Here is a 26,103-nt window from a genome sequence, read left to right as displayed (position 1 = left end):
ATTCGTTTTCTTTTGTCTGAGTTAAAACACAATCAAAGTTTTCTTTTTTATAAAAAAATTTCAATAGATAACTTAAACATGTCTTTTTTTTTTACTTTAGCCTATACTAACACCAAAACACTCAAAAAATTTGTTATATAGGGGTTTCATTTTGATTTAAGAAATACATAACATAAAAATAAAAAGTATTGCAATGACTAGTTTGGGTTACAATAGGCTTGGCCTTAATTGAAGCAAAAAAAAAGCCTGAGAAAGAGAAAAAAGTAGTAAGAGCTAAAAAATAAAACGTTTGCTGATGGCCAAGCTTAAACATTTTTAAACAATCAAAATTTCAGATAATATCTAGAAGAAATAAACTGTTTTAAGCTAAAAGTTAATTTTAATTGCAATAAGACCAGTTTGAAGTAGACAAAAATGATTTAAACTAAAATGAGTCTTGCTAAAAACCTTATGAACAACACTATCAACTTGAGCATTACAATTAACCTGAAATGCCTTAATTTCTATAATAACTTCATTTTTATATCTTGTACTAGCCTGACTAAGTTTGAGCATCAATCCTGATTTGAAACCTTTAAACATGTGTTTACAACACTTAATGTGTTTCAAGTACGAAAACAACGAACTTTATTAATCTATAGCAGACAATACAGTTATATAAAAGTTGTATAAATGCAGGCCAATAGTAAATGACCATGACACTAAATACACATTTTCAACCTTGAAACTGAAGTCAGGTTTAATATCCTTGTTTTTGTAAATTCTTTTATCATTTTTGTTCACACGCCTCGTGTGAAGTAACGTTTCATCCAAGTCCAACACGAGCATCTTCCTTTCAAATTCACAGCATTTACTTGCTTCTATCAAATATTTAAGTTCGATTATAAATAAATCAAACTCGGGTTTGTCAGGCTTAAAAACTTTGACGTAGGTGCTTATTACTTCGCCCACCCAGGGCAACCTCAAGTCTTTTTTTTTTGATGTCAGCTCGTCTATAGCCTCCTGTTTTACAGTCATAGTGTTTATAGTTATTCCAATGTCAATGTCAACTTTTATTTTAAATATTTAAATCAAAGTATTAATTAATGGTTAAATTAGTATTTTGTATTAGTAAAAACTTCTTTTTTCAAGGTTGTCGAGTTTTTATATTGCCATTCTTAGCATAAAATGAAATAAAGATATCCCCATTTACTTTTTAAATTTCTTGATAGTAATTGCTCACTTTGGGGGATCTTAATCTAGAAAAACAAAACGTATATTCTTCAAAATACTTAACAAGACCTTTTACTAATTAAACTGTTTATTACATGTTGAATTAAGACTTGTCAGATCGCATTTAGGATTTTGTTAACGAGGGTTTACCCAACACTTTAAGATAAGAAGCAGCTCTAGATTGCCTTTTTAGAGTCCGAACTGCGTATGTTTGTATTTAAAAAAGTTAAATAAGGCACTTTGAAAATAACAAAAGTGTTAACTGGTATATTATAGCTTTTATTAATTAAAGAAAACTATAAGGTATTGCAAAGATGCTAAATATATTAATTGTTTTGTTTAATTATTCAGATCTACTTATAAAATACAAATAAAATAGTCAAACATTTTTTTTAAACATTTTTGTTTCAATTACAAGTCTAAAACTTCATACAGTTTACAAAAACAAACAATAACTTTTAAAGTATTACTTGTTAAACTGACTAAAAACTTACTTACAAAAATAAAGTCAGCGTAAATTTAATAAAAAAAATCAAGAAGTAGTACTGAGAGGAAAAAACTGATATAATATAGTTTATAAAAGTTTAAATGTTAACAAAATATTAAAAGTATTTAAGGAGCAAATATGTATGAAAAACGCACGGGAAATAAATATTTTTAAGTAATTAAAACTAGCCTGAGATATATATAGACATTTAAACCTGAGTTTTGCCTGAAACTGTATACAAGCATGACTATAATAAAACTATAAATACTTCAAGTTGTCTAAAATTTAAACACGTTCAAGTTATAGCATAAAGTTTGAAAAAAAAATTTAACTACCAAGGCAGAAGGATCAAATAATAAAAATAGAAAGTTAAACTAAGGATTTAAAAAAATCTATACTAAATTTTCTTAAATTTCTAAATTTTTTTAAGTAGTAGGAGAATTGGACAAAAAGTATTTAGATTAAAAACAAAAACTTAAGTAAACTTTAAAAAAATTTTTAAACATTTCAATGCAGTAAATTGATAAGTCGTTAAAGCAAAATATTTTTACACTTTTGTTGACAACTAAACATTTTTTTCTTACATAAATCTACAATAGTGTCACTTTCATAATTTATTTAAAATTTTTCATCGACAATATATTTTCTTTAACTAATTTAACTGCTCTTTTTCGTGTCATGAGTTTCACATATTTGATCCATACCGATATGTTTTATCATCAATTTCTTATTTACATTACAAAATTAGTATTAACTATGAAATTATGGAAAACACTTCCAGATTTTTGATTTATTTTAACCTTAAATTAAAGTTGAATTATTTGTTGCATTAAAGTTATAAGTTAGTCTAAACTATACTAAAAAGTTTTAATTTGTTTTTAAATGCAGGTGAAAAGTGAAAAATCTAATACTTCTGTTTTGCTTTAAATATATTATATTTAACAAATACAACTAAAAACTGAATTTTTTGCCATAATATGTTAGAAAAAAAAACTTATAATTAAGTAAATTTTGTTATAAAATTGAAATTTAAAGGAGAAAACACTTTAATTTTATTTTAAACTATAGTTAAACTACTTGTTTATAATATCATTTTTTGAATTAATTTTCTGTCTTTTCCATTTAATTCCAAAAACCTTATCACTTGTTTTTAGCCTAATTAGCAAAATTTAAAAATTACCACAATAGAAATAATGATTTTAAATTTAGTAGTAGTAAGTTTAGTCTATAGAAGTATGATGAAAATGTTAAATTGTGAATTTAGAAATATAATGGGTAAGTAATTAAGTTGACTTGGTAAGTTTTTACTGAGTTACAATATAAAAAAAACTAACTAAGTTAAATACTTTCAAAAGAAAACATGGTCAACAAGGTAATGTGGTTGTTTCATTAAAATATAACTTAAGTGGTGTATTTTAAAATAAAAACCTTACTGAAAATAAATTTGTTTTCAACGCTTAACTAAGTGTAATCAAACAATCAACACTACAAACTTAATATAAGACACTTTTAAATAAATTTGCGTTGTCGAATTGAAAACTAGTGTAGTACAGAAATTTTTAGTAGCTATATTATTGAAAAAAAAATGCAGGGTCTTCTTTTCCAATAAAACTGATTTTTTAAATAAAGTAACTTTATATTTTTAACTAGACAAAACCTTTTTAAGGTGTGTAATTAAGTTCTGTGAAACTTTTTGTGTATGTTTAAGTCTTTAAAATTTAACACCTAAAAATAGCAAGAAACTTTAAGTGATGCTGAAACTAATGTTAAATTTGCGTTTTGAAAACAAATTCAGTAAGTGATAAGCTTCCTCTTTTTTTATTTTCTCTATTTTTTAGGAATATGCTACATGAAAAAATTCATAAGCCGCCTTTTTACTTTAAATAATGGAGTATAATAAATAGGAAAATATTTGTTACAAATGAGATAAATTTATTTAATTACTTATAAACTTATAATTCATTTACATGCAGAAAAAAATACATTGGTTTTTTTTTTTTAATTCAACAACATTACATAATCAAAAAAAAAAACAGTTTAAAGTTACTAATCATAGTTAGAATTTGTTACGTTAATAGTTAGAAATTATTCATGTCATGAAGTTATTATACATACATCAGGATTACCACTCGTTTTTTCAATTATTTTTCCAGGTTTTTTAAAGTACACATTTTTGGCCTATTTTTAGTTTAAAGTTAAATTTAAAGTAAGAAACTGTGTTTAATGTTATAAAAAGGTTGAAAAGAAACTGTAAAGCTATTTAAAATATTCAAAAAAAATTTGGTGATGACAAAAATTTTTATATCTATATGATAAACTTTTTGAGTCAAACCGAAGGTTTTACTTCTGAACATGTTAAAATTCATAAAAATTCCAAGTTTTTCCAGGTTTTTTTTTAAATTTCTTAAATTCTAGGTTTATCCAGGTTTTTTTGCCTAAATTGTCAAATTCCAGGTAGAATGGCAACCCTGATATATATATATATATATTTTTTTTTTTCAACCAATATTAAGACATAAAAACTACAAAAATTTTTTTGACTATTCCAAAAAAAACTTTTACCTCAAAGAATTGCCTTAAAAATTAAATATTTTGTGTTTTAAAAGCCGCTTAAATTATCATCAACACATCATTAAGTGTGGCTTAAAGTTGCCATAATTTGAGTATGGCTTAAAATTGGCAGTTTGGATAATTTAGTGCATATTATCACTAATGTTTATAAACACTTTTTTTTAAATACTTCTTAAACTAAAATCAATTTAAAACATACATTTTAATGTCTAAAACAAATAAACTCTTATTTCGTGGTTTTTAGCTAGATTTTTATAGAAAATAAGCTTTATAAACTCAATATTATAAATAGAACCTTTATTAATATACAAAGTTTATTTGTTTTTTAGCAAATTATGAAGTGGGTTAACTTTTATAAACTACCAGTAAAAATATTGAATAAGACAAATGTAAATGCAATGTTATAATTATTATAAAAAATATTTTGAAATATCTAAATTTATTATATTTATTTAAAGTTTTGATTAAGTTAAATTCACCAATAAAAAGTATTGCAGTATGTACTAATTACTTTTAAATAATGGTATAGAAAGGACTCTTTTTAGATAAGTTTTATTGAAAAAGAATAAGAAGATTTTTTTAATAAAAATTTACAATATAGAAAACTATTGCAGATTTTAATGTAAACTACCGTATATCACATTTTATCATATAAATAGTTAATAGGAAAAAATAAAAAAAAAGTATAACTTTCAACATACCTTTAAGCTTAACATTAAATTTCCTTGATAAGTGTTAATTTTTATCTTTTTTGACATGATATCTCAAAATTTAAACAATCTTATTTGAAAATTACTAACCACTAAATGAAATTTTTTTTTTGAAATGATAACAGCAAATACTATAAGAAATTTTCAAACTAAACCAAAATGGCTTTTACGTCTTTATAGTATAAAATACAAAATGTTAAACAATTATAATCATACTTGTTGTTAAGAGTTGCTTAAATCAGAAGCTTAAATCGATTACTCAAAAGTGATATGTTGTAAAAAAAAGTTAAACGTTTTTTCAGTGTTCAGATGTCATAGAAACATTAGCATTTCGGCAAAATTAGTTGCAAAAAATGTAAATTAAGTTTATTGAAAAAGTTCTAATTAGGAATCAAATTTTTTATGTTCAGCTAGATTACAGCCAGACAAATATTTATTGTTAAAAGTTATAAATCTCAGATAACTTGGTCAATGCTAAATTCATATCAATATTTGAATGTTACCATATTGTTTTTGAGTTAGTTAAATATGGTTATTTGATTTGTCAGATGCAGTTGTGTTTAATGCAAACGACTTTTCAAACATTTTATCAAAAATTTATTCAATTTGCCTATCTGATTGAATGTTTTGAATTTTAGTTACGTTTTCAAATTTTATTACAATATTTGTTAGTTTATAAACCTAAAAGATAAAAGTAGTAATAGAATTCCTTTTTAATCTTTAATATTTAAATAGATTAAAACTATTTAAGCTTTAATAAAAATTTACTGTAGTTTAAGTTAATTTTACTTTAATTATATTTAATATTTAGTTTCGTACATAGTAGAATGTTTCACAAGTTAGATTTTCTTTTGGTGTAAACTGAAGACAAAATTTAAAACTTAAAGAAGCACTAAAATATTTTAATATCAATTAGTAATCTAAACATATAATATTTAATTAAAATCATGTTCGTTTGTGTAGTTTACATATTGAGATCAAAAAATATAAAGTTTACTAATTTAAAAACCTTAATAAAAACATATATTTACAGTAAATAAGTATGATTTACGAAATTTAAAGTTTTTGATACTTAGAATATAAATTTAGATTTACTAAAAGTATATGATATAGCTTTTGTAAAAGTTATTGTTTTAGTTTACCGTAGTTCTTGTTAATAAAACTATAAACTTCAAGTTTTAAGACATCTGTAAACATATTTTTATAAATTTATCAACAATTACTTTTTAATATGATGTGTAATACGTGTAACATATTTGAATTAATAAAATTATTATCTAAATAGTTTAGAAATTTATCAGAAAACATTAAACAAACTTCTTCTAGACGTATTTTTATTTAAAAGTTGTATACAGCAAACTAATAAAAAAGCAAATTATTGTAAAACTAAAAGCATATTTTAAACCAAAAAACACCAAATATTACTTTCCAAGTTTTCCAAAAATGAACTAATAACTTTCTTAAAGGATAAAAAACAACGAATAATAAAAGACTAATAACTAACAAATTATAACTAATGTAAAATAACATTTATCCTGAAAAATTATTTAAAAGGATTTAAGAATTTGGCAAATAACTATTTTGTATCACGAACACGCTAAAAAATGACGGCTTTTTTGTTAAAAATATATGTTACTGAAATAAATAGTTATAAAAACATTTGAGGTAGTTAGTAATAAAAGTGTAATGTTTGTAATATTTTTAAGCGAGTTTTGAAATAGTCTATCTTTAAGATTATCTACTATTTTAGCAAAAACTTTGAAAGTTTTGTTCGGACATGATTAAGATATGAAAAAGTATCAAACCTTTCAGTTTACACTTTTATATAAAGCTAGTGTTGTGGATAGCATATTAGTTAAAACCTTTAAAATATAAAATTCTTTAAACATACAATAGAAGATCAAAAAATGTATAAAAAATGTAAAACAATATTCATTTTTTAAAAGTTTTAAAAGTGTGTTAAAATCATGGCAAATATATAAGTTGCACCTCCGACAAACTATAAAATGACCATTTTTTGTTTAAACTGTAGCAACTGAAAAAAGTATTTTTGTAAACACTCTATGTAGTTCAAATAAAAGATTTATAATATTCATAAACTAACAAGTAAAGTAATCCCACTCTAAGATTATTTAGAATTTTCACAAATAGCATCAATAGTTTTTTTGTTTACACTTGACTAAAGTGAAAGTACAAAATTTTGTTAAATATTTCTAACTGCACTTTTATAATAAAGCTGTCGTTGTTGATACCACAGTGGCTTAAACTTTTGAAGGACTTAACTCTGCAGCTTAAGTGAAGTAACTAATTAACGAATAACGAAAATCTTTAAATTAAAAAAAAAATTACTCTAAGTATAATAGTGAAAATACAGCAACCAAGTAAAATTAAGGACAATATAGATTACTTTCTAAATAGACAAATATATCTAAAATTATTTTATATTTGTTTCTGATACTTTTAGCGATTTTATCAATTTAGACTACCCACAAACTTGGAGGTAAAAAGCATTTTTCTACCACATAGACAAACTTTTTTTAAAACATATCAACTTTTTCTATCTTTTTAATATGGCATTAGCTGACTAATTGGTTAATTGAACAGCTGCAATTAGTGTATTTTTCACAACAAGTCTTTTTATGTCTAAAGAGAGTAAAAGTAATACTTGAAAGGTTATTTTGTACAGTTTAAATATTCGGTCTGACTAAAGTATATAGTAAAGTTAAATTGGGGTTTTTCGCGACAAGTTAAAATAAGATTTTCTACTCTTTTTTGCAAAAAAAAAATCATTCTTAGTGAACAATATCTTGCTAGGTTACATCGAACTAGCCTTTATTAATGATAAAGTTGGAAAAAACTAAAAGAGCCAAAACTAAAAAATCAAATACTACATATAATTTAACAAAATGAAATAAGCACTTAATAAATTTAGTTAAACAAAACAGATTAAAAGTTAAGATTTGTTTTAGATTTACAACTTGAGTCTAAATTTACCAAAATGTTGCAAAAAAAAAAACTAGCCTGAGTTTTAAAAATCTTTAAATTAGTTTCAGTTGTACCTAGGATAGTGTATCAGTAATCGTGAGTTTTTGAACATTTTAAATTCAGCCTGAGTTATCTTCAATAGTCTGAGTAGCCAATGTATGTTGCAGCCATGAAAATGTTAGAGTGTAAAATATTTAATTTTAAGATCAAATAAAACTGCAAACAAACCAGTTTATGAGTTTTGAAATGGTTTATTTTATGAAAGAGTGTCGGGTGTTTGCTCTTTTGACTATTAGAATTTCTTTAAACATTAATAAATTTTTGCAGAATTGTACAGCTTTAAAGGTTCTAAACTTTACGGGTGGTAGTTTTGTTTAATACAGTAATTATCACAAACATTGCCTTCATAGGATTTTCAACACAGTTGTAAAACTCAAAGGGTAAAAAAATATTTTTATTAATAAGAAAATAATAGTGGTAGTGTTGATGCATTCTCTTTCAGTCATTATTAACAGTTTTCTTAAAAAATATTATTTTAATGGCAAATCAAGTAAAAATTCACTAAAAGTAAACTTTAATTTTAGCATTTAAATTCATAGTATTCCTATTTAGTAAGTAGTACATGTTAAAGTATTAAAAGGTAGTTTACGTTATATATTAGAAAAAAATGTCTTAGCTATCTTATTATTTTAAAATTTCAATTTAAAATATAATCAAGTTAGTGTATTCTACAGATTTGCTAATCATTAAGGGTAAAGGTATAACTGAGTGACTAAAGTATTGCTTGGTACTAGCCTGCGTTTTTCAAAAATTAAAAAAGCTTAGTTTAGCTTGAGTAGCCTACGTGTGAGGCAACACAGATTAATAAGAAACTACTTATCATAACAACAAAATGAAACTTGATAGTATAAATAAATAAAAAAGCAAAAAAAAAAATTGAATTTTTGTTATGTGGTTAATAATTTTGTGCATTCATACACATTAAAAAAAAAAGTTACACTGGAAGATTTAAAATAACTTAACTAACTAACTATTTGCCATAAAAACTAAATTAAGCACATGCAATAGTTTTTTACCCTTGTGGCTTCCTTTTATATTTATTTTTCCACGTTTTTGTATATGATTTGTTTAAAGAAATTTCAAAATAATACAACTGTATGTATGTGATAAAAACTTCAGTGAAGTTTAGATATAATCGCATATTGTATAATTTTACTTATTATTTTACTTATATGAATTCTACTTATTAATAGACTATTAAAAATATGACTTTATACTTTAAATTAAAAAGTCCAAATTTGTACTTAGTTACACTTGAGTGAGTTTAAATCACGTATTGCATTAAAAAATACAAACCATTCAGTTAGCAAATGCTGATTTGAGGTAGCAGTATAACAATTACAAGGAGTTTAAACTAGGTTTTGATCAACACTTTGTCTTGATTTTTAACAACATCCTTCTGAACAGTAATGTTATTATTTACTTGTGAACTATTGCAGTTTTATAGTTTTCAATAGGATAAATACTTAAGTAATTTTTATTAAATTAACATACCAAAAAATCTCATTAAACTTGTAGAATTTTTTCAGCTGGATTACCACAAACCTATACTTTTAGGCTACTCATGAGTCAGAATAATTTGGGAAAGATTAAAATTCAAAAATTCAAGCTGACTTAAGGTAACTCAGGCAAACTGTTGATGATTTAAACTTATTTTAAACAGTCATTTATTTGGGACTAGTTTGTACAATTTTCAGAAAGCTCAGACTTGTATTTTAAACTCCTAAAATGTTTTATATTAAAGCTGTGTTTTAATTATGCTCTTTTTTTTTCGTTTAAACTTTTTAATGTTAATAAATATTTATTGATAATTTTCCAGTTTTTATTTAGAATATTAATAATTTATTTTTAGGTTTAATGATTTGTAATCATGATTACAATTTATCTTTTTATATGTGTTTAGATTTTATTTACAATAAATAGTGGATAATTTTTGATAAATCAAAATATCATAAAAACCCTGGATTTTATTTTTCTTGCATAATTTTTGTTTTAATTTGTATTAGGATAAAAATAGTCAATTAAATTGTTTTTAGATGATCTAAAACTTTTCAACGTAACTCATAGTTATAATAATATATGTTTATGTATGTACCGAATTTTAAAACTAATGATAAAAATTTCAAAACCTTGTTCTTCCAGATTATACATTGATATTGTTAAATATAGTTTTGATTTTTTGTTATGCTTGAATCTTAAATTCTCTGATATTTGATCAGGGTTTTCTCACAGTCAGCTACTTAGATTGAACTAAACTATTTTAAATTAAAACAAACTCAGGTTCATACCAGTTTAGACTTAAGTAACTCAGATAAACCCTTTTTCCTGAATGATTGGCAAATCTATAAAATATACTAACTTATTTATATTTTTAATTTATTTGCCTAAATAAATTAGGTAGCTAAAATGTTAATGTTTTAATATATAACAAAAGTTCTTTTTTTTTGTTTAGTTTGTAGTGGTTTTACATGTATTTTATAAGAATTAAGTACTATTAATTCCATTTACAAAACAAATGTTTACTTTTTGTAATTTTTTTAATTATTGAAAAACTAAAAAAAAACATTAACAACACTATCTTAAATGAATAAAAGAGCATGTGTCCAATACTATCAATATAGTTTATTTACACTAAAATTAACTTATGCACTTTAAATTTTACACTTATGTTAGCAATGTATTGAACACTTGTGTTTATCATAATTTTTCTAATTGAAAAACTATCACCCGGAAAGTTTATAGCTGTACTCTTTAGCAAAAATTGATTAATATATCAAAAAAAAAGACCGCAAAGGTCACAAAATTATACACCCTCTGAAACTCAAACATAAACAACTTCAAAAGTTGACTATATCTTTAAAAACTCCCAAATTGTTTTTTTTTTTCGCGGCTTAGTATGATTTTGTGGTTTGTAACATCTTAGCACTTTCAAGATTGCAACATTTTTATTAGCTAATCAGGCTACTAAAGATAACTCAGGCTAATTTCAAAATATTTAAAAACTCACGATATCTTAGGCCAACTCAAACTAGTTAAAAGTTTTTGAAAAACATAGGCTTGTTTTTTTTTGCAAAACTTCGGTTATTTTAGACTATATTTGTAACTCTAAAGCTAATTACTATAGTTTTTAATCGTTTTGTTTAACTTAATTTTTATTAAGTTATCAAGCTTTTTGGCGTTATTGCTATCATATTTACGCTTAAATGTAGTATAACTTTTTTTATTTTATGGCTCATGCAAATCTTGTTTTTTAAACTTTATCATAAACTTGTCATAGGCTTGATGTAAAAAAGGCTTTGTTCACTCAAACTATTTTTTGACACAAAAAGTGGTAAATCTTATTTAAACTTTTCTCAAAAAATACCTAGTTAACTTTACCAAATACTTTGACTCTATAAAACACTTCACTTTTATATAAAATCTTTTTAAATATACAACTAAACTTTTCTAGGCAGCACTCTGTCGTAAATAAATTGCACTAAATGCAGCTGTTCAATCAAGCATATTATTTCTAGCTATTAACCTATACTAGTAAAAAGGAAGAAAAAATTGGGTTGTTTAATAAAAAATTGTCTATGTGCTAGAATAAGTCGGAAAGTATACTTATAAAGCTAGTCTGTCCAGATAAAATACTTAGTCAGAATTTTTTTAAAGTTTTTTATTTTCAATTTTTTAATCCTCATCACTAACTTACTTTACCCAAACAAACTAAAAATTAATCAAAAAAATGACTAAAAGAGTTGAGTTTAAATATATCATCAAAAAATGCTGACTCAGTTTTTTCCCCGTTTTTTTTTTAGCTGAGATTAACCTTAAAGCAACTAGCCAAATAATTATTTTTACTTTCGAGTTGAGTGTAGCCTAAATTATTAAAATTGGAAAAAAGTAAATGTTTTAAAAGTTTTACTTTAAGTCAACTAATTTAACTTACATTAAAATTTTCTTAAATTTAGTTATTTCTCAAAAAATTAATTATTTTTAAAATTTGTTTTTAAAAATAACCGTCTTTTTTTTTTTTTACATTGTAAAAAAAATTTGGTTAGAGCTACGAGAATGTTAAACATGAAATTAAAAAAAAAACTTTATACATTTTATTTTTTTTTTGTATTTTATAATCTGAAATTTTTAATTTAAAAATTTTTGCTAAATTGTTTATCATCTTTATCTATACCTTATCAAGTTTACTTTAAAATTAATAAAAGATACAGTATACCAGTAAACACTTTTTTTATTTTTTATTAAACTTTTTTAAATACAGACGTACGTAGTGCAGACTCTAAAGATTCGATCTAGAGCTGTTTCTTATGAAAATTGTTAAAGTGTCAGGTTAACACTGCTTAACAAAATCTTATAAGTAATCTGACAAGTCTTAATTCATTTTGTTCTAACCAGTTTAACTAGTAAAAGGTCTTATTAAGTTTTAAGAATGTCCTTTTTGTTGTTCTTGATTAAGAGTTATTCACTGATAATAAACATCAATTTTGTAGATTTCTATAAAATAAAAACTTGGCATAGGAACAAATAAAAACATAATGACGGTAAAACACGAGGTAATAGACACACTGGAATCGAAAGAAAAAGATCTGCTCTTGATGAACAGAGTGGTCAGCAATAATGTTAAAAATTTCAAACCTACAAACCCCGAGCTAGTATTGTTTATGACCGAACTTGAAAACTCATTAAAAGACAACAAACGTTGTGAAGTTGAAAGAAAGATACTCGTGTTGGACTTGGATGAAACGTTACTTCACACGAGACGTGTTAACAAAGATGATAAAATAATTTACAAAAACAAGGATATTGAACCTGACTTTAGTTTCAAGGTTGAAAATGTTGTATTTAATAACATGGTCATTTGCTATTGGCTTTTATCAATTTATTATATGTTACAATTTAATAAATTTCGTTCTTCTTGAACTTGAAAAAAATTAAGTTATGAAGACATATTTAAGTGTTTAAAATCAGGATTAATGCTCAAATTTATTAAGGCCAGTTTAAGAGGTGAAAATAAACTTATTATAGACTAAGACATTTCAGGTTACTTGTAAAACTCAAACTGATTAGTTTTGTTTTTTGAATTTTTCGATAGATTTATTTTAGTTTATATCATTTTTATTAACTTCAAACTAGTCTTTTTGCAATTAAAATCTACTTATTACCTTAAGAAGTGTTTATTTTCTTTTAGATATCATATGTTATTTTTTATGTTTTAAAATCTTTGAGCTAGGTCATCAGCATGATTTTCCACTTTTAGGCTCTTTATATTATTTTCATATTAGCCTCAGACTGACTTTTGCGCTTTAAAGGTAAACCTGTTGTAAATTAACTTAGTCATTGTAAGACTTTTTAGTTTTAAATTATGAATTTCTTATATCAAAAAGGCACTCTTATATAATATATTTTCGGAGTACTTTGATGTTAGTTTAGGCTAAATAAAAAAAAGAAACACGTTTTAGTTATCTATTGAAATGTGTTATATTATAAATATTTTTGATTGTATTTTAATTTAGATAAAAGAAAACGAATGGAAAGCTTACAAGAGACCTCATCTGGATTTATTTCTTGATACAGTGAGTGTTATTTTAATTAAAAGTGATATTATCTAGATATTTCTTGCTCTTTTAAATGTTTTTTATGTTAAAAAATGTTAACTCGTTATATATCATGTTAGTTTTCTCTATTGTTAATAATTTAAGTTTTAACTTACCATAAAATCAAAATTTTAACACAAAACTTAATAGTTATAATTTTTTTAGGTCAGTAAATGGTATGACGTTAACATTTTCACCGCTGCATCCGAATCTTATGCAATAGAAATATGTAAAGAACTTGACAAAGAGGGAAAAGTTTTTAAGAAAATCTTCCATAAAAAAGTTTGTTTTATTAATTAAAAGCTGTATAAAATTTATTAATTAATTTGTCAAAATTTATGAAATGTCTGTAAGTAAAAAGTCTCACTTGCTAACAGTGTAGGTATTACTTCTAGTTCGTTAAGAAATCTAGATTAACATTAATTTTATAAGCAGATTTTTCTGTTTAGAAAAAGATTTTACATTATCAAATGTTGAAGTAATTTTAAATTTAATTAAAGGAATCTTCAAACTTCCTGTTTTCATAATAAAAACTAAAACTATTGTCTTACATTCATATATTGTAAAATAATGAGTCGCTTTTCAGATGGAAATAACTTTTTTAACTAGAAAGTTTTACAATAAAATAATTATAAAACAAAATTTAAAAATACAGAAATAATATTAGAAAAAAAAACTATCTAATATATCAAGTTTTCTTTTGTTCTCATACTAGGTTTAGTTTCAGTTGTTCATTTAGTTTGCATTTTTTAACTAAGTTTATTTTGCAAATATAAAAGTACTTAAATTATAATTGTTTATTAGATTATGTATATAAATACTGGCAACTAATGTATAAAACTAGGTTTGCAAAACGAGCAAAAAATGTTTAACAACACTTTAAATTTTGTTTAGTATTTATTAAATGCTTTTATCTTTCACAATGCAAACTATCTAAACAAACATGAGAAACAGCAGAACTTTTATACAACTATTTTTTAACTTTAGAACATTGACAACTCTGGTAAGACCTACACAAAAGATTTGACAAAAGTTCACAAAGATCTCTCAAGAATTGTTCTGCTTGATAACAAACCGAGTAACTACAAACATACTCCAGGTGATTTTAAAAGTACTTTTAGACTTTTGTTGTTAGAACAAAACTTAAAATTTTTAAGTTTAAATGGTTAAAATTATTTTTTTTTAGTTTAAATAACTTTCATTATTACCTAAAACTTATAGTCTACCACAAAGTTTGAACCATTGATACTTTATTATTACTAGTATTTATTCTACAAAAACAGAAAATGGGATCCCGATAGATTCTTGGTATGAAGACCAAAACGATGAAAGTCTGAAAAATATAATTTCAATGTTCGAAAAAATGAGGTACGAAAATATTATTTTATATTAGTTCTAAAGTAAAATAAAATTCAAGTTTAGATATTGTACATTTTTTTAAAGCAATAGAAAGAGCCTAAAAATTCATACTTAGTTTAATCTAATAATAGATACTGACTAAATATAGTAGAAAGAGACAATTAAAATTTGTTAGCTTTAAAATTTTTATTTCCGTTACTTAAAAATAATAATGATCAGTTTTAAACAAAAAGAATATCAAGTTTTGAAAACTAACAAACTTTTATTAAAAATCCTTTTTTTAATACTGATTAATTACATACGTTATTATACATAACTTAAGTCAAATGTTTGTTTTGTCTTACAGTAGTATTCAAAATTTATATACATGACTAGTTAAATATATTATACGTTTAAAAATACATACGAATACTTTAGCTGTAAACAACGGTTTTTTACAGGTTTTGCAAGGATGTGAGAGATTTCTTCAAATCTTACAGCAGAAGAGCAAATTGTGATGAGATTGTAAATTAACTGATGAAAAGTGCGAATTAGTTCGTTTCTGCATTTTGTTTACAAGTTTCTGAAAGCGAGCTTGTATGGAGTAGTGCTCAATAAAATGTTACTTCTTATAAAAACTGTTTTTGAATTTTTTTATATAACTCTGCCCAAGAAGAATTTTCCTAAAAATCTGACTTGCTAACTAAACTAAGTGTCAAACTTATTTTAACCAAGTTAAAAAAGTGCTTTAACATGCTTTGTAATAAAAGAATTAGCCTTTTTTCGAATTTTATTTTAGTCTGCTTTTAAAATCTAGTAACTCTAGTATAAAAAAACTATAAAACGTCTTGATTTAACATTTAATTGCAAGAAATTTTTAATGTAATTTAACACTGATTTTAATTTGCACATATTCTTAATTAACTTTTTTCATGCTATCTCTTTTAAGTAAGATTGTTTCCGATTGTAATTGCTTTTTATAAAATAAGCTTCAGTTATAAATTTTGCAAAGCGAAATATTAAACAAAAGTTTGATTTCTAGCAGTATTATTTATACATAATAGTAATAAGTTTTTGTTGATAGCATGTATTTACGTAAGATTTTCAAAAATACATTTGTTCTATTAAATTCGACAACTACCACTACTAAATAAACATTAAACTTTGCCATATCAGGCTTTATTATTTGTTTAACATGACAACAAAAACTTTATATGAAAAAGTAAGGCTCATAATTAATAAAAGTTCTTCGAATATAAGTAGGTCTAAATAGAGATCATAAGTAAAATAAAGTACTACAATGTTTTATTCCGCGCTAAAGCGCAAAAAAAATATTTTAATTTGTTTTAAACTATCTGTTCAAAGCAGTCTAATACTTTTTTTACTAACAGTTAGTTTTACAAACTATTATTTCGTGCATCAGGTCCTAGGACCTGGTGCACGAAAAAACTTTTCGGTTATCGAGTCGCACACCACTTAGATACTTTCTAACGTCTTGTCCAGGAATTCTTAACTTCTATTAGTTAATCAATTTTATAAACTAAATACATACCAACTTTATACTATGTTTGTACTAAAGTGCTTTACATACAATAATTATAAATTTTGACATTTGTCTTTAAAAGTGTCAACGTTAAATACTAAAATTTATTTATAGAGACTTTCAACACTTTATAACTAACCAATCTTATTAATTTTTTTATATAGTAATAGTCCTACACCTCTCTTATGAATCGTTTTAGTTCTGTGTGTAACAGCAAATTTAACATATTAAAATTCCTTTGCCAAGGGTACACTGTCACTTGGCGGATTTTTGGAAACTAAGCTGCTTCTAAGAAGAAGCTGATTGCGCATTTAGTTCTCATGTAGTTAGCTCTTGTCAGCTTTGTACTCTACTGATGAGAATTGCTTGAAATATATTTATTTTCTGAACTGTGCGTCTTATTTATCTTATAATTAAATAATAAAATAAAAAATTGAATTAAATAAACCTTTATTATAAGTTATGTATTAATAAGTTATCAAAATAAATATTAAGTGGAACATACTGTATCTTTATGTGTTTTTAACTTTTTTTTATTAAAAATTATTTTTATGGTAAACTTTCAAAAAAAAAAATTAAAAACAAAGTCCTTTATTAACAATGTTTTTTTTTAAACTTCTATGTATTAGCACAATTGACAGAAAACTGTTTGTAAAAAAAAAAGCAGTTGTTCCAGATAAAAATATGAAACTGAGTTTTATTTGCAAATTAAAGTACAAAATAAGTTTTAGTTTTAATTTTGTTTATATAAAATTACCGAAACACTGTTATACTTTTATATACTGCCTTTTGTACTACAAAAAAAGTTTTAACAAAACAAAACAATGCAAATTAAATTCAGTGTTTACTTAGCTGTTTAAAAAACTAATATTAGTTAACTCTAACAATCCTTTTCTGAACTAATGAGTAGTTTAATAAGTAAAATGCTAATTTTAAAAACAATTATTTAATTTTTGCGAAAATCAGGAAAAGTAAAGAATTTCTTAGGTATATGTTTTTGTTCTAAAAATATATCATATTACAGTTATCAAAATTTTAAAAACTAAACCTACAAAATAAGTTTAAACTTTTTTCATACATTTTTCAATCGAAAAGCGCGTTCGCAAACTCCATAAAAGTTTTCCTTCCATAATATTTATGAAAACGTCGACCGCTTCTTATCCCAACACTTATATCTCCGACTCTATAGGGTTCATCTTCATCCCAACTGAATAAAAGATTGAAGTCAACCGTTTTTCTTCCGTCTAAGAGCTTAAAGTAGTAGTCTTCCATTCTTATTCCAACCCATACATTTTGATTGGAAAGTGTTTTCATTTCTCTGTGAGAGTTTATTTCGTTGTATTCTAAATCTTTACTGAGATGAGAAAGTTATAGTCGGTTCTGTTTGTATAAAGTTACTGAAAAATGCTTAAAAATTGTTAAAGGTTATAGTCTTTTTTACAGTTTTTATGAAAAACAATCTTTTAATTTTTAAACTAAGAAAAGTTTTAAGTTAACGTGCACAACATAAACATTAGTCAAAAAATTCTAAGTGTACAGGTTTCGTCAAAAAACATAAGTTAAACAGTTACTTATAAGTTGCAAACTTAGAACTGAATTTTTTTTTGGTAATTATGGATAAATTTTTACGTAAGTATGGAAAACTTTAAATCTAGTTTTAGAACCAGCTGTTGTACTAGTTAAAAAAATTCTTATCATTGATACACACCAGCTTTTTATTTATTCAGTGTGTCATAAAAATGCGTTTTCCTGTAAGATTAGTCTTAACCTCTTATCTAGTATAATTTATTTCAAGTGGCTGTATATTTTGTATCAAATTTTAACACATAAGATTTAAGCTTACTGGGAGTATGAAACACGGAACTTTTCAACGTGTCTCTAAAGTTTTTTAAATCAAATTCCCACCTGATTGTTTGCACAAATTTCTAGCATTCAACCAAGTCGCTTTACTAAAAGTTAAAAAATTTCCTAATCTACGTTTTTACAAAAAATCTTAAATCTTACACTATTATTTCAGCAGAAATTCAGCCTGTTTTTATTCTATTAAGTTTTTAGCCAAAATATAAAAGTGTTAATTGTTTATTGAAATTTTGTGTTAATAATTTTAGTTTCTTTACATGTGTTAAATGTAAGAAAACAAAGCTTTTTTCATAAAAAATTAGTTAAATTTTTTATGTTGTATTTTAAATTACATAAATGAAAAAACAATATATATAATTAAAACGCTTCACTCAGTTTTTAGTTTATAAATTTATACGACTATACTCATATTATTTGAATAAAAAAAAAAATTAATAAACTATTTTTTTAAGTTATAATTTAAAGTTTATATATTAATTAAACATTTTTTTAAATTAATCACTTATAAACACAACATCTAAAAAAGTTTTTTAAAAAATACTAAGCAGTAGTAAGAACTCTGTGCCAATGTTGACAAAAATAAAAATAAGTTATATTTTTCTACTATTCACTTATATATTTTGAAAAACACTATCTATCAAATATAATAAATTAGAAATTAAGTATTTCTTTAAACTACTAACGTGGTTCGCAGTCAACCACGGTAGCGTCAAATGCTCCATGTGACCTCTTTGTGACGTCATTATAAATATTTGTGTCATGATCGCATGTGAACCTAACCACTTAATTGTGAGTTTAAAAGTCAGAAGTGTTGTTTGCAGACGAAAACTTAGCTGGTACGTTTTCCCGTGCTGAAAATTTTCAATAACACTGAAAGTGTAGAATTAAAATATATTGTAAAAACAAACTATACTTTTTTTGGTTTGAAGTTAAATTTTGTATTTACCTCTAAACTTGTTCATTGGATCATTCTAATAAAAAAAGTTCATATTGATACATAAACATACCTCGTAGTTACCTCCAACAAAATTTAAACCAAACTTTTATCAGTACCTGCATAGCAGTTGAAAGGCGATTCGACGAGGTTCGGAACGAGAAATGAGCTCAGGCACAACCTGCTGCTGACGTCATCAGTGGTGAAACCTTCGTCGCATGCGAACTTGGCAACGCCGCCCTCCACCAAAACCGACCCGTTCTTCACTTGAACGACCGGACAGCCTAACGTCTAAAGTAAAAGTATGTCAAGCGTAAGATATTTTCTAATTTATTTATTACAAAAAAACACCAAAAATGTACCCGAGAGTAATTGAAACAAAATAAAAACAAAGAAGAGAATATTTATGCTTACAATGATAGTGATACAGTTTTTTTTGGAAATTGTTGTATAAAAAAGCTGTCGTTTTTAGAATTACAGGTAAATATTTTATAGTGATGACAACATTTAATACTTACTTTGAATAGTTACAACATAAATAATTTTTTTTTACAAATAATAAATAAAAACTTCTTGTTTTTAATAATTAGTTTAAAAGTTGTGGTTGAAAAGTTATCTGCCGCTTATTATTATTATGACTGTTTTTTTATATTACAGAGAAAACAAACCGTATACATTTTTCGTAAGATTGTTTATGAACTGTCTTTTTGTTAGTGAGTTATATTTTGTTACTAAAAATTAGTAAAGAGTAGCTTAAGTTTCCTAAACTATATTCAATTTATAAATAATATAAACACTTGATTTTTAGATAATACTAGATTACAATTTATACAATAAAACAAATACAAATAAAAAATTATAAAAAATATCCGAAAGTTATATAAAATGTCGGTATTAGATATGAAAAAAATAAAAACCAGTTTTTTTGTTATACCCTATTACTTGAAGACTTATCTGTTTATACAATGACTTTATTCAATACTTAATTATTTTGTATAAAGCAAACTCTGAATTAAAAGTTGTCTCATTGATTTTTTTTTTTTGGTTTAAGTAGAGCTCTTTCCCGTTGAATAACAACTTATCTTAAAATGATTACAAAAAAAATATTTTGTAATAATGCTTTAAAAACTTTTTTATTTTGAGTAAATATGTATTTTAAAATTTCTTACCAATTCAGAGAAGTGTAACTGTAAACAACTTTTTATACTAAAAAGCTTTACATACAAAAGTATTATGCTTCAACCATTAAAAGTTTAAAAATCTTGTTTATTTAAAAACCAATCTGAACTTGTGAATAAAAAGTTTCAAAAATTTAATGATTTTTACAACACTTTGCATATTAAAACTTTAACGTAAACTAAGTGCTACTAAAAGTTCGATACAACAAATCTAAAATAAAGTTTTATATAACTTAGGCTTTCGTTTACTGTATGACTTGTTTTTTATTTCTAGTTTTACAAAAAGAAAAAAAAACTATTTACTAAACTTTTCTAATGCTTCACAAACACTTGTAAAACCTAAAACAAAAGACATTTAAAGAATGTACTGGAAAAATTTTCTGTTTTTTCTTGATAACAGCTCTTACGTAAGTTAAAAGTCAAGTTTTAAGTTGGTTTTGGCAAAAGTACAAACAAATCGTGTGTAAAATCTTATTGGCTGAATTGAGTAAATGAAGTTAATTGGTTAGAATATTCAGCTAATTAAAAATTAGCTAACTTATTGACTTTAATAACTTTCTAGTAATATTAAAAAAAACGGTCTACTCGCAGCTTATTTGATAGATTATTAAACTAATACCAAAAAATAAAAAAAATTCACCTTTTTGAAGTTCATTTAAAAACTACATACAAAACTATTAAATATTGTTAGCTTATGCAACAAAAAGTCATCAACAAAAATTTTTCAAAAAAGTTTTCATTTAATTTGTACACGGGCTGGCATAATGGCAAACTTGATATTGAGTTTAGGGTCAAATCAGTTCTATACTCAAAGCAGAGCAACTGTAAATTAAGCTTTCGCAACTCTAGCAGCACTAAACTTTTTTTTTACTTAGTTCACAAATTTTAAAAGCAAAACAGTTTAACATTAAGAAAAAATAGCATCTACAGCTTCGCAATAAACAAAAAGTTAAATTGTATAAACTCTTCGGTCTAACAGATGAAAGTTGACATTTTATGTGTCTTAAGTATAAACTAAGCGTCCACATGTTTGTGTAAAGCTGGGTTTCTGCTTTTTACAAAAGATTTTTTTTACGAGCCATGTAAGTTTTAGTTTAGTTCTAGCTATTTTCAGAACAAAAACTACAAAAAACTTCTCTATTGTTTACATAGAAATTGATGCCTGCCACAACTGCATAAAAATACTTGAAACACTTTTACACTGCTATGTAGAAATAAATCAAAGCTGTTTTTCTGTAATTAATGTACTAAAAATCCTAATTAAATGTTAAAATTTTTACACAACATAAAAACAGGAATTCAACATTAAAATCAAAAATGTTTCTAAAAATATAATAAATTTATTTCAAATTGATATAATTAATAATTTAAACCAATGCAAAGTTTTTACGTATTAAACTTTTTTTTAAATAAATTATGATATTTCAAGTAAATACCAAAAAGTCATATCTTTCGCGAAATCGTTTTTATACTATTATTGGTTTTACGACTCTAAAACTAAATGTAAAACTTTAAGTTTGACAACCAACGCATTGTATCCTAATTTTAGTTTTATAAGTTTCACAGAGTGAAGTAAAAAAAAATAAAATATTTTCAATACCGGAAAAGTTTTTCCTTGTTGCATTTTTTACGTGTTGTTAGTTAGTACTTTAAAATCAACATTTTAAACTAAGCACAATAGGATACTAATACTAATAAAGCAAAGTCTTTTTTACCTAAAAAAACAATGCTGAAACGTACCAAGCTTAACACTTAAGCTGTTAATACATTTAACTGACAAGTTAAGTTGAAAACAAATATTGAAGAAAAAAAAACTTTTTGGCTGAACATGTGTCTTAAGTTAAAACTATATAATCTTGAGTTATCAAAACAAAAAAAGTACAACATATGTTTTTTATGTTGCTTTTAAAGTATATTTTCATAAAAAACATAACCAATTGGTTTGCAATGTTCTTTTTTATATTTTTATTAAGAAAAGTTTCGACGATTAGTATAATTTATAGAGAAATATCAGTTGAAGCAAACAGTTGTTGACAAAATGAAAACAGTTAATTAAGTTATATTTAAAGATTAAAAAACGATACAAAATTTTAATTTTATGTTTTTCAAAAAACGAATAAAAATAATACAAATTTTATCAATACTCTTTGAGTTGATATAGTTTAAAAAAATAGCATATAAACACTACATATCACGTGCTAATGTGATGCCTTTATTATTATAAAACGAAGCGTAGTTCAAGTAAAAATAAAACAATGAAAGTTAAATGAATGTCATTAATGAAAAATAAGTAAGTGTTATTTTCAACTTTGAATCAATTTTCATAAAAAAACTGATGCGTTAACGAATAAAGCAAAAAATTTTTAAAAATCAAACTAATTGTTTAAACACGTTAAGTTACGTTTATATCAAGAACTAAATCAGAACATTAGTGTATAATTTTTTTTTTAACTTTCAACAATGCGTTCGCAAACTCCATAAAAATTCTGCCTTCCGGAAAAGTCATGCAAAGTGCGACCGTATCTTATCCCAGCAACTATTTCATGGCCTCTTCCTGGCTGGCCTTGGTCCCAGTTGTACAAAAGATCGACTTCAGTCATTTTTCTACCGTCTAAGAGCGTAAAATAGTAGTCATCTGTACTTATACCGACCCATACGTCTTGATTAGAAAAAGGAGTAAGTTTTTCTTTTATTTCTCTGTAGAAATTTGTTTTTAGTTGTTGTATTATCACTATTTTAAGAGGTAGATGTCAAATTTACACGAGCGGACAAAATTGCACGAGGGGACAAAATTGCACAAAGACAAAGTTGCACAAGGGGATATTTTTGCACGAGCAGATAATTTTGCACGGGGAAATTTTTGCACAGGTTGAGTTTTTTATTTAATAAATTAAATATAAGTTTTTTTTAACATTTTTTTCTTTAAATATTTTACTATCACTATAAACCCTAAACCTTACCTTCGGTCGATAATTTTTTCTTTTTTTTTTATTATTACTGTTACCCCTAACCTTTACCCTCAGTCAGTCAGTAATTTTTTTTCAGTTTTTTTTTTATTAATAATTTTCTGTTTTTTTTTTACTCTTGTGCAAAAATGACCCTCCGTGCAAAATTTACCCTCGATGCAAAATTTTCTTTGTGCAATTTAGTCCACTCGTGCTTTTTTGTCTTCATTGAAAAGTATCTACTTGCAAATTGACCTTTTTCACAATTTTGTCTTCGTGCAATTCAGTCTCTCGTGCAATTTTATCTTCGTGCACTCTTGACCCGTTCCCATCTCAAGACGGATGTAGCTTAACAAACTTTGTATGACAACGGTGATAAATTTAATAACTACATTAAAAAACTAGTGTTTAAAAGTGTTCATATAGGACCTAATATAAAAAAATACTATAAAATATATTTAAACTACTACGTATTTAAACCGCATAAATTTTATTGTAAGATAAAAATATTTTTTTCTTACTCTTTTAATTTTAAAACAAATTCTATAAATATGATAAAAGTTAAAGATTGATAGTAAATACGCTTGTAGTACCATAATACAATACATAAACATTTTTTAGTTATTTAGCTTTTATTTTCAAAGGTATTTATTAGTTACAGTAGTAGTTGTATTTATATTAGGCTTCTTTGATTTTATATTGTAATGAAGTTTTAAATTTGAAATCTTTTACTTATTTTTTGTTTTTTTCATGACTACTAATGTTTTTGCTTATAGACATATCCGTATAATGATTTATAGCTTTACAGAGTTGAATTTGTGCATAAAGTATTTAAATCTGTAGAGCTCAACATTTTTGTGTCATTAAAGTATGTGCATACAAAAGCATTCGTTGAAATTTTTTAATGGGCTTTGCTTGTTCAGGTATCTAGAGTTAAACGCCTTATTACCTAATGTTTCATAAACTGATTTCTATAAATATGCTTAAAACACTTGTTACATGCCAGCATTTGTAACTATAAAGTATTGCCTTTAAAAAACAATTTTTTCTTACTTTTTAAAAGTTATGTCATACTGAAAGTACAAAGCTTACTCTGCATATGAAACACGAAATCTTCCAACGTGGCTTTCCAGCATTTTGTGGATCAAATCCCCACCGGACTGTTTGCACAAGTCTCTAGCGTCCCACCAAAATGCTTTGCTTGAAGTAATAAAAATTTCGTAACCTGTGTTTAAATAGACTTAAAATTAACAAAAAAAAGCTCAAAACTTGCTGGTTTATGGCTTAAAAAATAGTTTGCATTTGTGCAATCGTCATTTTTAAATAAATACTTAGTTTTTTGTTTTTAAAAAATGTTCATTTACTTTGTAGGTATTTTATATGTGTTAAAAAAAACATAAACCGTTTTGTTAAAATTTTAACTTTTTAAATTATAATTTCATCTTGCATAACAAAAAAACTGTTCAAATAAAAAATATATTGCTTTATACACAGTTTATTGTGGATAGCTTGTACGACTCTACCTTTAGTAGTTGAATGAGTTTGCTTTTTTAGTTTTAACTTATAGACTCATAAGAAATAATCTAGATTGTTTTTCATCTTTATCATTGAAAAAATTTAAAAAACAATTTAAGGACAAGAATATTAGGCAGTAAAAACGTTTAACAAATGCTAACTTTTAAATCAAAAAGTTGTTACTATCAACTTTAAATACTTTCATTACAACAATATTCTAATTGAAATAAACCTTTTGTCAAAATAATATAAAAAAGTTAATATTTTTTAAACTATTAACGTGGTTCGCAGTCAACCACGGTAGTGTCGAACGCTCTGTTGGTGCATGTGACGTCATAAAAGGTGTTTGCGTCATGGTCGCATGTGAACCTCACCACTTGGTTGTGAGGTAAAACGTCAGAAGTGTTGTTTGCAGACGAAAACTTAGCTGGTACGTTTTTGCATTCTGGAAATTATAAAGAATACTAGAAATAAGGGTTATAAAACTAAATATTATTGTAATGTTATGTTTTTTAAAGTTAACTTTGACTTTAACAGTTGTATGAGTAATTTTGCTTAATTTTGTCGTTTAATAGTGTTTTGAATACATAAAAAAATTAGTCAAAAATACTAGCTGGTGCATCTGTTTTACCTATCAAAAAAAAATCAATTAAAACTAAAATATAAACTACTTCAGCAAATCGGTATAGCGTGAATGTTTAAAACCATGGACTTGCACTTTTGAATATTTTTTTTTAACAAATGTCTTTGAAATAATAAAAAATCTCAAACTCTTACTTGGCTGTTTTTCAATACTTTTTTGTTTCAGTTAAACATCTTAAAAGGTTTTTGTACCAAAAAAATTAGTCTTGTATTCAAACTGATGCAAGTAAAGCTTTTATATGGTAATAGCGTTTACATAATTGTTTTTACGTTAAACACCTTCTGCATGACCTCGTTCAGTCTAAATGTTTAACAAGCAGAGGTATTGTGACAATTTTTTTTTAGTGCAAACTTTTATATAAATAGAGTTCTTTTACGGATTTAGTTTAAAACCAAAATACTTATTGTGTAAATTTTTTTTATTTTACAGCAACTTAAACTAGCTATCTATACTTTGATTTATATTAATCGGTAACACGTATGAAACTAGTTAATATATTTTTCAAACTAACTGTTTTAACAACTCGTATCA

General features: G+C 24.7%; 1 long non-coding RNA gene across 1 annotated transcript; it reads right to left on the bottom strand.

Annotated features, from left to right (window-relative positions):
• Positions 1 to 22,749: 22,749 nt before the first annotated feature.
• On the bottom strand, positions 22,750 to 25,310 carry LOC145842635 (uncharacterized). Its single transcript, XR_014370200.1, has 3 exons — positions 25,210 to 25,310; positions 24,507 to 24,639; positions 22,750 to 23,166 (listed from the first exon to the last, which is right to left on the bottom strand). It is a non-coding gene; the product is annotated as an uncharacterized LOC145842635 (long non-coding RNA).
• Positions 25,311 to 26,103: the final 793 nt, after the last annotated feature.

Source organism: Thalia democratica, chromosome 8 (genome assembly GCF_965202585.1).
Source record: "Thalia democratica chromosome 8, ktThaDemo2.hap1.1, whole genome shotgun sequence".
NCBI lineage: Eukaryota > Metazoa > Chordata > Thaliacea > Salpida > Salpidae > Thalia > Thalia democratica.
Note: the sequence above shows the minus strand (reverse complement) of the source record. Positions and strands in the feature narration are given on the sequence as shown.